At 47.5% G+C, this 16,692-nt stretch overlaps 1 protein-coding gene across 1 annotated transcript in view; it reads left to right on the top strand.

Moving 5' to 3' along the window:
* The first annotated feature begins 2,125 nt into the window (after positions 1-2,125).
* The window catches only part of HNF4G (hepatocyte nuclear factor 4 gamma), a 69,240-nt gene continuing 54,673 nt past the window's right edge, over positions 2,126-16,692 (top strand). The window contains exon 1 of the mRNA XM_054167239.1: positions 2,126-2,158. The gene's annotated coding sequence lies outside the window, so the exon portion shown is untranslated. The remainder of the gene's footprint in view (positions 2,159-16,692) is intronic.

Below are 16,692 nucleotides of genomic sequence, written 5' to 3' on the forward strand. Positions count from 1 at the left end.
TGTGCAAGTGATTTGGTTTGGCCACCGAACAGCACCTTTCCCGATGAAAGAATAATCATAATAACAGCATTTGTATACCCTGAAGTCACTGGAATCAAAGCTTCCTGAGCCCCCCACGTCCTTCCATCAAATCTGCCCGCATCCAGGTGGGAGAATGAAATCCAGTTCCTAGAGATTGCTGGGTGGTTTTAGCGTCTTAACTTTATTCTAATTAAGACAGCAAAGAAACTCAGGGCAATCCTTTTTATTCATCTTAGGAAAACTGGTTCTTTGCCCGCAGCAGGTGGCTGAGATTCTCAGAAGAGAAGGAAAGCCCTCAACCCCGGAGTAGGTGACAGTCGCTTTTCAAGCTGGCTGTTTGCTCCAGCCGCAGAAGCGTTTGTTTCAGTGTCAGTGCTGCCCTTGCCTGCAGTGTTTTATTGCCCTCAGGAACAACTCTCCTTCGTCCACTTTTAGTGGCCTTTTAAAAACCACGTCTGAAATAAGACCGGGGGAGTTTGGGTCTATTTCTACCGGTCTCGTGGCTACCCGGGCACTTACTGCCAGTGATTATTAACGTTTCGTAGTGGGGAAGGGCGAATTTACATACAAAATTATCTTTGTTCCCTCCGAGGGACAATCGAAAGCTCCTAGAAATTGGACCCAGAGTTTCCCCGGGCAAAGCCTGGTGATGAGGAACTGGCCATTTTAACGAGATACGGCAGCATGGCAAGGTGCCACCAGTAAGGAAGCAGGGGAAGCTGGCTGATCTCCTCACTCGGGGAACCAGTCAATCACCCGCCTCTCGCAGAGCCTGCAGGAGCAGAACATTTTCCATGTTGGTTGGTGGTTTCCCCCCCATCTCCTTCCCGTGCGGAGCCCGCGTAAGCCCCTTTGCTGCGGAGCGTCGTTAAATCACGGACACAGGCATGTTCAGATTCTCTCGGCCAGGCAGTCCCTGCTCCACGGGGGCTCTCATCCTCACATGGGACCTTCTGCCAAGTGTCCTTCTCTCACGCCGTCCAGGAGGTGCCCCCCACTCCGGGTGGTATTTGGAGTGACAAGACAACACCCCGTCCCTGCCTGGAATTATTTCCTTTCTTCCTGATGCCTCTGTGGGTGTGAGCTGCTGGTATTATAGTCAGGGCGTTAATTATTGTTCCGAGTCTGTGAATGTTCGATGCCGAGGGACAATGACACTGTTTCAGAACTACTTCCTTGTGGCACCACCTTCCCTATAGCGAGAGGCCGACGAAGTGTCCCTAGTGCAGGGATTGCAGACTGTGCAGCGGATCCCCGTGTTTGGTTCCGTTTCTTTGCACAACCAACTAAAAAGAAAAGGGCTTCCCTCCTCCCCAAAGATGACAGCTTCAGTAGAGCAAAGGAAGCAGCACCCACTGGGGAGCCACTGAGCTTTGGGTTCCCGCTGATCTGTGGCTACCAAACATCGCGGGCTGCGTGTCGCCTTGGCCCAGCGAAGGGTCTGGGCTGGGCGGCTGGGCTCTCCCCCTCCGGCGGTGGGGGTGAGGGGGTGATGTCCCTGCCCGAAGCACCGGAGCAGTGGCAAACCCGGCGTGAGGCGGCCGGGGGTCGCGGCCGCTGCCTGGCCCGGCGGCCGGGGGTCGCTGCGGCGGACCCAGCAGGGAGACACCGAGGCTGGGGGCGGGGGGCAAGGACTGGCCGCAACACCTTGACTCCCGCCGACTGCGACTCAGCGAGGCCGGGCGGGGCCGAGCCGGGAGTGCCTGTCCCGCCTGGGCGGCGGAGCTCGGGTGCGCGCAGGGGCCGGTCGCTGGCGGCAGCAGCAGCCGCTTTCAGTTTTGCCTGAGACTGCTGGTTACTGTTTAACATCCCCACCCACTCCTCCGTTTGTTTAGTAAATCGATCTGATGCTTGGTCTGCAGCCGCTGCCTTGTCGCCATTGAGCAAAGTTAATTCCACCCCCCCCTCCGCGTACACACACACGCACACACACTCTCTTTCTCTCCTCCTCCTCCTCCTTCCCGCCACAGCGTACGCTAAAGACGGTGCCAGCCGCACCGAACAAGTCACGCAGCCCAGCGCCGCGGAGCCCGGGGGGTACGGGGAGGGGGGGAGAGAAAGCGGCCCCGGGGGATGCCGCCGCCCTGAGCTGCTGCGACCGCGCTGCCGGAGCCCGAGGGACGGGGCGGCCCCGTCGGTAAGTTCCCGAGGGCCGGCCGGTGCCGGTGGCCTCCTGGTGACAGAACCCACGCAGCCGGCGGGAGGGCAAGGCGGGGAACGCTGGCTCGGCAAGGTCTGGGGAGCGCTGCTTTCGTTCCGTAGACTTTACATTAATTAATTAATAATGCCTGGTCACGTGTCGCTGTCGGTGCCCGGAGAACGCCGCTGGGCCCCCCGGGGTGGGGTGTCGGTGTCCCGGCCGCGGGCCCAGCCAAGGCCGCAGGCTCCCTGCGCGGCCCAGCTCCGTCGCCTCTGCCCCGCCGCTGCTGCCCGTTGCTGTACAGGCGTTTGTGGCTCCTCAGAAAGCCCCGACACAGACTCTGCGCCGCTCTTGGGCAGGTTTCCGACAGGCTTTTTGAGTTTTGCCTCCCTCAGTTCTTTCTCCGCCCTCGCCCTCGTGGTCACCTGTGATGGGTCTGCCAGGGCTGCTCTTGCGAATAGCGCTGGGCGCCTCGACAGGGAACCCCGAAATGCTGCCATTAGGGGGAAAAGAAGAGAAATTCAAACATGGTCTCTTCTCCCGCGTAACAAGTCATGAGAGGAAACGGCCTCAAGATGTGCTAGGAGAGGTTTAGGTTGGATATAGGAAGAATCTTCTTTACTGAAAGGGCTCTCAACCGCTGGCACAGGCTGCCCAGGGAAGTGGTTGAATCCTCATCCCTGCAGGTGTTTCAAAGAGGCAGAGATGTGGTGCTGAGGGACATGGTTTAGCCCCAACCTTGGTAGAGTTAGAGAATGGTTGGAGTCGATGATCTGGAAGGTCTTTTCAATGGCTGTATGATTGTATGAAATGGGCAAAGAGAGCCAAGGATGAGTTTTGCAGGCAGATCCAGCAGCACTTCCAGGTGCACTGTTTACAGAGTACCTTTGATGAAAGCCAGCTTTCACGTGTCCCATCTATAGGTTGAACATCTGTTCCTGTACCCTGACATGGGAGACAGAGTCAAGGATTTTGTCATCTAGAGAGCAGGTTGTCATGAATAGCATCTGAAGCCAGCTTTTCTCATTTGCAGCAGTGTAAACTGTGGCTACACTACCTGCCTCTGTGCAGGCCTTTTCTTGTACACTGCTGCACATACTTTGATTCCTGCCATTTTGCATCTGTATTGCAAAGACAATAAAGTAACATTTTTTGGTTAATTACTGCTGAGTTCATTAAATCCGAGTGGGTGAATGAGACCTACAGAGCTTTCGCAGTCCCTGTGTCTCTCCTATGCAGAAGACAATGACACTGTCCCAGCTACTTCCCTGTATTTTTTAAGAACAGAAGTGCTTAAGGCTTATATAGAAGTCATATGAAACATCTATATACATGTAGGTAGTTTTCAAGAATTCTAGACACTATTTTGGCAATTTCATGCCTTTTCCTTTTCCTTTTTATAGTCATATGATGAGGGCAGGACCTGCCTGACAAAGGGACAAAATGCTCAGTGGTAACTCACTTAATGCTTCCCAGTATCTTTCAGCTTCTCAAGGGCTGAGCAGAAAGAAGAACTATAAAAGTGTTATTTCCATTGTCCAGTACTCCGGTCCCTCTCTTTCTCACTGAAGCTCACCAGGCTGCCTAAGGCTCATTTAATACACATTTTTAATACATAAATACATTAGGTATAGGAGAAGATCAGGACGCTGTTATCTTGCTTGTGGTGTTACGTTTGGTTTTAGCAGTTGACACATTTGGATGTATTTCCCAGAAGGCAAACTTTGTGTTTCCTCAACACAAAGTGTAACTGACTGCTGCTTGTCTCCTGTAACTGGAGGGACAGCTCTGTTCTCAAATATGTGTGCTTAGTAGCAGTAGTGTAACACCAGAGCAATGCAGAGTCCCATTTATGTTTCCCTCAGTTCCCTTAGACAGTGTGCTGGGAAAAGCTCCAGGTGGCATTGAGCTACCACTGCCCTCCTTCCTGCCTCCCACCAGGGAAGAACACAGGAGGTACAATGAGAAAAATGGGATTCCTGTGGTCTGGCTGTAATGGCCAGGTCCTTGGATGGCCAAGTGGTGTTTACTGCATCTTCAGGCCAACTGCCCAACAAAAGTGTTTGAGTATAAACACATATTTGCTCTGTTCCTCAGGACGTGGCCTGGTGTTGCTTGGCCAAATTTGAATCTCTTGACTCAAATCCTATCTCATCCTCCTGAGTTTACCAAAACAATGCAGTAGTGCAAGACCAGAACTTGGTCCTTGTGCTTGACATCACTCCTCTTCCAAACTTTCTGATAGGATTTTTATCTTGTACAGTACAGACTCAGTGCCACAAGGGGTTGGTCCATGTTGTCCCTTCAACCTCTTTATGTCTGGGCTGGAAAAATGTCACAGAATCACAGAACATTAGGGCTTGGAAGTGACCTCCAAAGATCATTGAGTCCAATGCCCCCTGCTAGGGCAGGATTACCCAGAGCAGGTCACACAGGAATGTATCCAGGCGGGTTTTGAATATCTTCAGAGAGGAGACTCTACCACCTCTCTGGGCAGCCTGCTTCAGTGTTTTTCACCTAGTGTTTTGTCCCAGCACTACCTGCAAATCTGCATCCCATACATCGGTTGCCAGAGGCTACAAGAAACAAAATATTCCTTGAAGCAATATTAATTTCCTCTGACCAGATCATGAATCGAGAGAAACTTCCTGCAAAAGATTTCAAACCTAGTGATGTGGTAACCCACCTGATGGAAAAAAAAATCAACTTTTACTCGTGTTCTTTGGGATTTGATTATAACAAAACTACCAATTCACAACTGATTTGAGGCTGCATTGTTGCCATTGTGGGGTTCTGGGCTGAGGAGATTGGGCTTTTACCTCCGTAAAGAAGCAGGGCCAATGGACTGCATGCAGGGATCTCTCTGCCTCACTTTGCAGATCCTGGCTTTTGCTTGTGAGCTTTGAAATATTCTCTGATTTATTTTCCTATTTAATGAAGTGGTTCAGCTGTTTGGAAGTTTTTTATTTATTTCTTTAACAATGAATCTTAAGCCTGAAAATCAGTTTGATTTGCCTGCACTGTGTCATGTGGGTGTAACATTAGCTAATTGTGTTGCGGTGTGGACTGGTAACGGAGATTGCTTTAAGCTACAAGGAAAGGTTTTATTTCTGTGGTAAATAACTACTTGTTGTACCTGATCACATAAAGAGAGAGAATGGTTGGGCTTACAGGTCTTTGGGATTTTAAAGGTCCAAAACAATCCTATGATCAGATTTAATTCTCTATGGAAGTATCTCTGTGACGTAAAATCCCAAAGGGCTGCAGGCTGGTAAGTTCAGATGTGTCGTAATGAATGATGCCCTATAAAGCATATGATGGCAAAATACAGAAAAAGCATTTCTAACAGATTTTTTTTTCCTTTTTTTTTTTTTTTGAGTGTCTTGCAACAGCTGGAATCAAAAGATTTTTAATTTCCAAATTTTCAATTTTACAGCAGCACACCCTCAAAAATCGGGTCGTAACGCTGCGTGTAACGCCAGGGCTGAGATCTATCAAACTGAAAGGCCCCAACAACATTTTCAAACCTTTCTCAATTGTCAATTTAAGTTAATTGAAAATGAAAGGTCTCGCCTTTAGGATTGGGCCATTTAAATGGAAGCCTGCTGCTTTCATTTTGTAGAAGGGCAATCTCCCTCCACATACGTGTTTTTAAAAGGTTCATTCATAATTCTCCCTTCACACTTCTATTGGAAATGACAGAATTCATTATTCTTGAGTTCTTGAACTATTTTTCTGCAACTTGGGTGATGAATTGTCCAAGATCCAGTTCATAACGTGGCAGGGCAACCTACAAGATTTAACATTCGCAGGGCTCGATCTGTCTCTTGCTGGCACCCGGCTGGCAGGGCTGCAGGAAGCCTCCGTCTGCACCTTCCGCTTCTTATGGAGCTGGAGGTTGGGCAGGTTTTTTATTTTTTATGTAATAGTGGCTAGGAAAAAGCCTGGCACCCTCACTCAGTAATTCACTAGAGGTATCCAGGCAACAAGGACATACATTACAGTCAGCAGTATAGGAGATGCTGGGTGAATTTTCCTTGCCTCCTGTTTAGCTGGGAATTGAATTGCAATAGAGCTATACAAATAGGGCTGTTTCCACTGCCCGTTCCTAGCATGGCGAAGTTTCTGAGTTTTTATTTCTATTGTTGTTTTGTTGGTTGGTTTGTTGTTTTTGTTTTTTTTTCTTTTCCATTTGTATTTATTTGCCTGGTGGAAGAGGATTTCTTGATGTATGTGTGTGATAGTACCTGCCCAAACACAGGGATTCAGTGCAGGTTGGAGAAAGGGGTTGTGAGATGACAAATGTGACCCTGCTTGCAGTTGATGGTGCATCTGTGGTGATGCTGCTCTAACAATCCCCTTTTGGAGACTCATTTTTGTATGGGGTTGCTAGGCTACACCTGCCTGGCTTGTACTTGTCTGAAGCAGCAGCAGTGTCCATCACAAACTAGCATCTTACTAATCAAAATGGGCTTTACTGGTAGAAGGTCATGCAGACTGAATTTCCCTTTTTCTTTGTGAAAGAAGACATGGGAAGCATGGGCACTAAGTGGGACCAGTTCAGAGCTGGTCCAGATGCTTGGAGGCTGCTCACCACAATGACCGTGTTGCCTCTGTCACGTGTCTCGGGCACTTGTGCCTCGTACAGCTGCACATCTCTTTTTTGTTCTTTTTATTCTTAAACTGATGACTGTGCAAAGAAAGGCGATTCTTACTGATGGGACCTGTTTCACAAGCACACCCTCAAGTCTCTTGAGACAGTGTCTTTTGGTATGCCCTTCAGGGTGATAATATTTATTCCTTTGGCAAGGAAATAAATGGCAGGCTAGCACGAGAGCAGCAGAGCAAATTCGCTCAGCGCAGGTGCTGCTCGGAGAAGTGGGGTGCTGAGCGTGCTGCGATTACACATCATACACACTCACTGGCTTCTCTCTGCACCTCACAGGTGTAGCCAAGCGTTGTAGCTCAAGGGCTTTGGAAAGGGATCTGGTTTTTGTCCATGGCATTGCTAAATACCTCACCTGCTTATTGCTTCCCTGCCGCCAGCTGCTAGGCAGGTTGCAAACAGTATTTTGATGGACAGCTTGGTAGCCAGGCAGTTCCTAGGTGGGATGGAGATCCCTCTGTGTGTAGCTTCCTGAGGTTTCTGGGCAGTTACCCCTTGGGTCAGATTTCTTCTTTCATCCTTCCAGAAGTGGAGTTAGGTGTTTTACTTTGGAAGGGTGAGAACAATGCAGAGCTTCAACTGCTAGTTCTGATTTCAGTGGCAGGCACTATCTCCATAACTGATATGTATTAGCCTTGTTTTATATCCTTTTTGCCTGTTGGGAGAGCAGGGATATTCCTGGCTTTAGAGTCAAAATCAAAAACGTTTCAGAAAGATTTCCATTATTAAAGAAGCTTTAATTGTTTTCAAGCCTCTTGTCTCTGACCACATTTGGCAGTGTCTTATCTTATATTACTCCTTTTTTCTCTCCCCCCTCCCCCCCCCCATGTGAATCTGAGCTTCAACAACTTTTTATTTTAGTATTAAGCATAATTTTAACCTGTTTTAAACATGATTGAATTTTGTATGAGCATTCAACATGTACTTAGAACATTTTATAGGAGTGACTTTTTGTATTGCTATTCAGCATGTCGTTTTAACCTGTTTAAAACATGGTTACATTTCAGTGTTCAACATGTCAAACATTTACATTTAGAGGGACTGGTTTTCAAGTTAATTTCGTTTTGAAGTGCCTTGGTCTGACTTAAGTCTAAAGGCAGAATTTCAGCTTTTGACCATAGTGCTGTGCATAACTCTGGCTGTGATAGTAAGAGGGGAAAATATAAAAAGCAAAGGAAAACACTTGGTTTTAAGATGAGATTTAGCTTGCTGTGTTTAATGTCAAAATCTTCTAGATAAATCTAGTCCTTTTAAGAGTTTGGTGTTGCCATCCAGGCTTACATGGAAAACCAGATCATTATATCAAAGACAAAATGCTAGCTGCAAAAAGAAGGAAAAACAAAACAAAATCAAAGAAAGCCTCCACTGAAATTTCCCCAAAGAGCAAATAATAGGCTCAGGCTTAGGAGGAATTTCACTTGTGAAAATATCCAGTGCATTAACCTAATTGCAGGTGTATTGGGCTAACTTCGTGTGTAGCAGTTGGTTGGTTGTTACTGTATATGTTTGTTTGTTGTTGTATATGGCATCTTTGGTTTAAAGTGAGGCAAGATGAGAAAAGTTTGTCTCCAATAAAAAGTGCCTTACAGGGTCTGTATCTCCTTCACTGCTCCTGTTTAGCGCAGAGAGTCAAACGTAAGTGGGGTGAACCACAGCCACAACTCTGCACTGCATTTGAAAATGTAAGGGCATTCTGTCCTTACCAGAATACAAGTCTGGCTTGAGCTTTTGGGTTAATGTGGGGTCCATCCCCTCAGCCAGGTTTGTCAGGCTTGATTCAGCTGCCCTTGTTTGCAGCTAGGAGGGGAGAAGCAGTGGCACAAGTTCCCTGATGCAGACTGAAGCCGTTCACTTCCATTTTCAAGCTCAACTGAAACAGCTCAGGCAGCTTTGGGCATTGGCATTGCTTGCTTCTCCACTTCACCTCCCACCTCTCCTGGAGGTTACTGTCCCCATAACAAAGGTGCTGGGGTTAATATCCTTGTCTGAGGTTGAGATAGGTGCTGAAATTGCCAAATGCAGGGGTGCTGACATTGCGCTGGTGGCTGTTGAACTTGGGTGGCTGAGGTGTGGCTGCATGCCCAGCTTTGCTGCCTCCCTGGAAAGGAATAGGCAGTTCTGAGGAGAGCCAAGGCTGAAGATTTAGGGTGTTGCAGGCAGACCTCAACAAATTGTTCTGTCTACAAAATCAGTCATTACTTTTCTTGCCCAAAAGAGGAAACCGACTGGTGGATATATAACAGTAGGGGAATTTGCTGGCTCGAAGGCTGACCGAGGGCGACTCATTCCTCATTTGTAATGTCAGGTTGATGAGTGGTAAAGAGGAGAACAAGTGACTCCACCATAGGAATCTTTCCAGTAGCAAGACCTTTTTAATAATGGAGCAGAACTGGGATATTTTTAATTAAATAGGCTTTCATTTCAAGGGCAAGGAAATGTTAAGCTGTTTGCATGCTCTGGCTGAGACTTCTTTCCCGAGATTTTTTTGAAACTGAAAGAGGGTGTAAAAAGGAAAACACTCCCAGTGATCATTCCCGAATTTCTTTGGTACCAAAGCACTCCACTGAGCATCCTGAATTAGGATACAGCTATGAATGGCAAAACCTGTGGCAGGTAGGAAATGAGCACAGTTTCGAACAGCCTGAAGAACGTCTCTGGGATATTGCAGCAAACTTTTTAACCCTTTATGGTCTCCTTTTATAATAGAATTAAGCAGGTTGGAAAAGACCTCAGAGATCATCAAGTCCAACCTGTCACCCAATGCTATCTAATCAACTAAACCACGGCACCAAGCACCCCATCCAGTCTCTTCCTAAACACCTCCAGTGATGGTGACTCCACCACCTCCCTGGGCAGCCCATTCCAATGGCCAATCACTCTTTCTGTGAAGAACTTCTTCCTAACATCCAGCCTAAACCTCCCCTGGTGCAGCTTGAGACTGTGTCCTCTTGTTCTGGTGCTGGTTGTCTGGAAGAAGAGACCAACCCCCACCTGGCTACAACCTCCTTTCAGGTAGTTGTAGACAGCAATAAGGTCTCCTGAGCCTCCAGTTTGCATCCAGGAGCCTTGAATTTGTAAGGCAGAGCTTTCCATAAGGACAAAAAGGAGCATTGTAGAGCTGTTCAAGCCGACAAGTTGCTTATTAAATCTCAGATGTATAGGGAATGTCATGAAGGGGAAACTATCCTGGTGCAGAAACCTTACATTAGTTGGGTAAAGTAATGTGGTTAGATAGTCGTAGGGAAGCTGCTAAACACATTATCAAAGCCAGAAAGACAGTGTCCTTTAGGAAGTCGCTATGAAAACAGCTTCTGTGTCTGTGGTCAGAGTGGGAGATTTCTGCTTTGCAGTTAAAGAGCCCTGCTATGTCTCAGACCACTGCAACTGGAAGTACAAGTTTTGGGGAGCTCTGTCTTCCACCCATTAATAGTTGAGGAATCTTTAAAAGGAATTGTGTGCTTCACTTTTCCACAAAGGGTACATCTGCCCACCACAAGTGTAGCTTGTGGGCCTGGAAAACTAGAGATGTTTCATTGCTCTACGCTTGCTAAAGAATTCCACATGTTTTGTTGTCTTTGAGAAGTCAAGATACATTTTTTGAGGTCTGAAGAAGCTCGGTATCTGAAAGCTTTTCAGCTGGCCAGTGGCTGCTGCTTGCAGGAATCCCTTCCTTTCAGCTGAGATTCTTGACATGCCCAGTTTGGATTTGGTGTGCCAAAGAACACAAACGTAGAATCACAGAATGGTTTGGGTCAGAAGGGACCTCCAAAGGCCATCTAGTCCAACCTGCTTGCAGTCAGCAGAGACATCCTCCACTAGATTAGGTTACCCAGAGCCCTGTCATGCCTCATCTTGAATCATGTCCAGGGATGAGGCCTCAACCACCTCCCTGGTGGCAGGTGTTCCAGTGTTCCACAACCCTCATGGTGCAGAACTTGTTCCTCACATCCAATCTAAATCTGCTCTGCTCTCAAACGACTGCCCCTTGTCCTGTCACTGCAGGCCTTTGCACACAGTCCCTCTGCAGCCTTCATGTAGCCCCGTTCAGGTACTGGAAGGGTTGTATTAGGTCTCCCTGGAGCCTCCTCTTCTCCAGGCTGAATACCCCCAGCTCTTTCAGCCTGTCCTCATAGCAAAGGTGCTCTAACTCCCCTAATCATTTTAATAGCCCTCCTCTGGACCTACTCCATCAGGTCCATGTCCTTCCTGTGTTGAGGGCTTCGGAGCTGAACACAGTACTTCAGGTGAGGTCACAGCAGAGCACAGTGAAGTGGCAGAATCACCTCTCTCCATGTTTGCCTCTTTCTCTGTGTCCTCATCTTAATACCACTGAATTTCCAATTCTAACCCATTCTGGTCAGACACAGTACTGGCTGGCTGACCCTGACTCTAGAGTTGGTGTAATTGTATTCATCCTGTCAGAGGAGTTGGTATTTGCACAAGGATATCTTCTTGCTGGGAACACTGGGAGTTACTTACAGCATCTCCCAAGCTTCAGATCCAACATTTGGATGTCTGGGGGTTGGTCTCCCAGGCAACCAGCACCAGGACAAGAGGACACAGTCTCAACAGCGCCAGGGGAAGCTTAGGCTGGAGGTGAGGAGAAAGTTCTTCCCAGAAAGAGTAATTGCCCATTGGAATGTGCTGCTTAGGGAGGTGGTGGAGTCACCATCACTGGAGGGGTTCAAAAAAGGATTGGACATGGCACTTGAAGCCATGGTTTAGTTAGTCATGAGGTGTTGGGAGATAGGTTGGACTTGATCTCTGAGGTCTTTTCCAACCTTATTGATTCTATGATATTTTCTTTAGCTGTGAATCATACAGGTCTGTGAGTTGCTTGCCCTCTTGCCCTCACACAAAGCATTTAGTGCACTTATTATTATGGCACTGGTTGGATTTCTGTTGAAAATCAATAGCCTTCCGTCCTTTCCTAACTTCATTAGCATCATTTGCTATGCCTCATTAGCCTCCTAATTTAAGGAAGAAGAAAAAGAAAAGCAACCAGCCACCTAATATTAAACGGTGTGTGGAGTGGGATTGTTGCAGCCACAGGGGATGTTTGGGATACTAACTGTCTGCAGACTCCTAGCTGAGCAGAGCAGCGCTGCTGCAAGGGCCGCAGCCACTTAGAGGGGATTCTCAACCTGCTGTGGCTGGTACCATGCCACTGCTACCACTGCTGTTTGCCTTCCTTTCACCCACTCCTTCTTCCTTTCACTCTTCCTCTCTCTTTCACTCTTTTGCTTTTCCTTTTTCCTCTCCCTCTGTCTCTCCCCTTTCCTCCTCTCCTTCTCTTGAGACTTTCAAGACCCATCTAGATGTGTTCTGTGTGACCTGCCCTAGGTGACCCAGCTTTGGCAGGGGGTTTGGACTGGATGATCTCTGGAGGTCTCTTCTAACTCCTACCATTCTGTGATTCTATGAAACTGGTTTCTACGCTCAGTGCTGACTCCCTTTGTGTGTAGTTCCATTGGAGCAATCATGTGGGCTTGCCCAGCCTGAGCCTCAACAATGGCACAGCCTGGGCACAGACCACTGCTTATTGTTGACTGCAGAAGTTACTGACAGCCTGTGTTACATGGCAAAGTATTTCTGTCTGTAGAGAACCTTCACTGATTCTTTGTGCAGTCCTTTTAACTCACAAATTCATGCAGGGTGGCTCAATTCCAGCTTTTGTAAATGTGTGCTACCTAAGGGCTTTAGTTCTGGTGTTTTCCAGATTTTCCTTTGAGGGAAAAGCTTCCTAATCCAGTCCTATGAGATACAGTTCTTTCTTGGGGAGACTTTAGCTGGTGGGGCTCCATACAAAGCTGTTAAAGGAGTATGAACAGGAGTAAAAAATATGCAGAGGGCTAAAGAGAGAAATTGCAAAGTTTTGCACAGGCAGTACAAGAAAGTGCAATAATTGTGCTAAGCATTGAAAGAAAAAGAAATTCATAGATTCACAGAATCATAGAATGGGTTGGGTTGGAAAGGACTTTGAAGAACATCCAGTTCTAACCCCGCAAGGTGGGCAGGGACACCTTTGATTAGACCAGGCTGCTCAAGGCCTTGAATACCTCCAGGGAGGGGACATTCACAGCTTCCCTGGACAACCTGTTCCAGTGTCTCACCACCCTCACTGGAAAGAATTTCTTCCTCATCTCCAGTCTAAATCTACCCTCCTTGTCAAGCTTTAATGTCCTTTTGTTCTATCACTATAAGCCCTTGTAAAAAGTCGCTTCCCAGCTTTCTTGCAGCCCCCTTCAGGTACTGGAAGGCTGCTCTAAGGTCTCCCTGGACCCTTCTCATCTCATCTCATCTCCAGGCTGACCAGCCCAACTTTCGTAACCTTTCCCCATAGAGGAGTTTCTCCAGACCTCTGATCATCTTCATGTTCTTCCTCTGGACCCTCTCCAGCAGCCCCGTGTCCTTTTTGTGCTGGAGGCACCAGAACTGGAGGCAGTGCTGCAGGTGGGACCTCCGCAGAGCAGAGGGTCAGAATCCCCTCCCCTCCTGCTTTGGATATAGTCCAGCACACAGCTGCCTGCTGGGCTGCCAGTGACCATTGCTGGCTTCTGGGGAGTTTGTCACCAGCTGACACCCCAAGTCTTTCTTCTCCAGGCTGCTCTTCAGCCACTTCTCACCGAGTCTGGATTTGTGCAGGATCTTGCACTTGGCCTTGTTGAGTAAATAAATTCCTATGCTAAACTTCTTTCAATTGCAAGGTCCTCTGTAGCTCAATGCTTTGTGCAGAGGCAGAGGTGGAAGCAATAGAAAAGTTTGTCTTGTCTTCCTGATTCCTCAGTTTGCTAAATGCATGAGAAAAACTCAGATGAGCACAAAGGATTTCTAAGTGTTCTTGTTAGGGTAAATAATTAATGCTGATTGCACTCGGAGTACAGTGACTCCACCAGTAGTTGGAGTTAGCAACAGGAACTCCACCTGCTGTGTGGAAGCTGAAGGTGTTGATTGAAATTTAAGTGTATTGATTTGAAACAATAACATTTCAGTGTTGGAAAGCACTGCTAAGATCTAGAAGTGTATTTCAGCCAATTCAGTGACTAACATTGACACTCCAATGTCCCTGGAAGGAGGCCTGCTTTTTATTAACATCTTCTCATTTGGCAAGGAGGGAGGGGATAGCACCTGCCCCTACTTCAGGTTTACTCAATGAAGCAAAATAACTTTCAGACATTGTGAGGGTGGGACCCACAGGATTGGATGTGGTCCACTTTCTCATTTGTGATTTTTCTATTTTTCATTTTGTTTGAGATTGAATCTGAGAGAGAGAGAGAGCTTTGTTCCAGATAGTAGTTGATGACAGTGGGCTGAGGAGATGAGATTTCATTGAATCATGGAACTAATACACAAAGAGAAAATATGTGAAAATTGAAATGACAAGGTAGAGTAGCTGGGTTGCTGAGGCAGATAAAATAACTAGGTTCTCAGGGAAATGAGGTGAGGATTTATATCTTTTTTGTTTTTTACCCTGAACTCGATTCACTTTGAACAAGAACAGCTGAGATGGAAAACCTCGGCACTAGCAAAAGTTGATAAAGATAAAACAAACAAAAAGCCATTGTGTTTTTTTGGGGGGACAGCTTTGTGTTCACAGATTCATAGAATCATAGAATGGTTTGGGTTGGAGGGGACCTTGAAGCTCATCCAGTTCCAAATCCCTGCCATGGGCAGGGACACCTCCCACCAACCCAGGTAGCTCAAGGGCTCATTCAGTCTGGCCTTGAACACCTCCGGGGAGGGGAAATCCACAACCTCCCTAGGCAACCTGTTCCAGCATCTCACTACCCTCACTGGAAAGAAATGTCTTCCTAATCTCCAGTCTCAATCTCCCTTCTTCCCGCTTCAATCATTGCCCCTTGTCCTATCACTACAACCCCTTGTCAAAAGTCCCTGTGTGGCTTTCTTGTAGTCCCCCTTCATGTACTGGAAGTCCACTCTAAGTTGTCCCTGGAGTGTTGAAGGGTACTGGTGTGATCCCACAGCCCAAAGAAAGCAAGGCAGAGGCCATTTTTTTTGTCAGTGTAGCACAGCAAAAGCAGTAACAAAGAGATCTGAGCAGAGTGAGTTCTTCTTGCTTTATTTCCTCTGCAAAACTTGTGTCAGAGCACCTGGAGACATAGGAATGGACAGGAAGATGGGCAGTACTCAGAGAGCTGTCTCCTCTGCCTGTGGTTTGCTTGGGGTTTTTGGAAATCTAGAATAATATTATTTTTCTTCCCCCACCTTTTTTTTTGCCCTTTAGAATCACTGGGGCAGATTGTGACTGTTCTAGGACAAGAGAATGACCCCTTTGTGAGAAGGATGAAACAGGCTCAATGCAGTCAGGCCAGAGACAGGCTGGTTTGGGCTGAAAAAGTCCAGGGTGCTGCCTGGCCTCTCCAGTTTCCAAATAACTGTCCTCTCCTCCCTCACCTGGTTGCAAGTGAGAGAATTCTTTTGCCTTTGATTAACAAGGAGTTAATTTCAGTAAAACTTCCTTTAAATGTTTGGCAAAGGCTCGGGGAGCAGGTGGCAGCAGCCTTGGCGGCACACAAGGGAGTGCGCCGCTCCCTAGGGAATGTGGAGCTTTGTAGCAAAGGGGAGCAAGCCTGGGCTGAGCCCAGGAAGGCTGGGGAGGGACTGTTTAGAAGGGCTTGCAGTGCTAGGATGAGGGGCAAAGGTGTGAAACTGGAACAGGGTAGATTTAGTTTGGGCATCAAGAGGAGGTTCTTTACAAAGAGGGTGATAAAATACTGGAACAGGCTGCCCAGGGATGTGGTTGAGGCCCATTCCGGGAAGCATTTGAGATCAAACTTGATGTGGTCCCGGGCATGCTGATCTAGTTGGAGGTGTCCCTGCAGGGGGGGTGGACAAGATGACCTTTGAGGATCATAGTATCACAGTATATTAGAGGTTGGAAGGGACCTCAAGAGATCATTGTCCCCCCCCTGCCAAAGTAGGATCACTTAGGGTAGTCTGCACAAGAATGCATCCAGGTGGGTCCCTTCTAACCTGATGCAATCTGTGAACCCCTGGGCAGGACAGGGTTTCCTACTTTTTTCTTCTTACTTCTAGTACCTTAAAGCCCAAGACCACTGCAGTTGGATCTCATTGGCTTTGGTTATACAAGGACTGTAAAACTGGTCAGGCTTTGCCAATTCACTAATGTGTTCTTCAGGAATGTGGGTTTGAACATTTGTTTACATTCAAATTTCTGTGTACTTCCCCCAGACCCCCCATGCAGTATAATTTACAGCTACCCTGGATCTTTTTTTTTTTTCCCTCACTGTACCAGAATTATCAGTCTGGCACAAAATAGCCACATTCTCATTCAAGCACATTCAGCTACCAGTGAGGAATCAAGGAATGGCTCAGGCTGGAAGGCATCCCAGAGATTATCTACTCCAACCTGCCTGCCTTGGGGAGGGACACCTCTCAAACAGACTTGACTGCTCAGTGCCTCATCCAACCTAGCCATGAACACCCCCATGCAGGAGGCATTCACAGCCTCCCTGGGCTGCCTGTTTCACAGTCTCACCACCCTTGTACTGAAGAACTTCTTCCTCAGCTCCAGTCTAACCCTGCTCTCCCTCAGCTTCAAACCACTCCCCCTTGCCCTGTCTCTAGACACCCTCATGAAAAGTCCCTCTGCAGCTTTCCTGGAGGATCCCTTCAGGAACTGGAAGGTAGCTCTAATGTCCTCCCAGAGCCTTCTCTTCCCTAGGCTGAACAACCCCAGCTCCCTCAGCCCGTCCTCACAGCAGAGCTGCTCCAGCCCTTGGTGACCATTCTGAGTTCTTCCTTCCCTCTCATGGCCAAATGGTGACATCTTACACTCTAGTGTCACTCTCTGTTTTGCTGCTGGATAAAGTCATGTTGACAG

The sequence above is a fragment of the Dryobates pubescens genome, chromosome 14, assembly GCF_014839835.1.
Source record: "Dryobates pubescens isolate bDryPub1 chromosome 14, bDryPub1.pri, whole genome shotgun sequence".
Taxonomy (NCBI): domain Eukaryota; kingdom Metazoa; phylum Chordata; class Aves; order Piciformes; family Picidae; genus Dryobates; species Dryobates pubescens.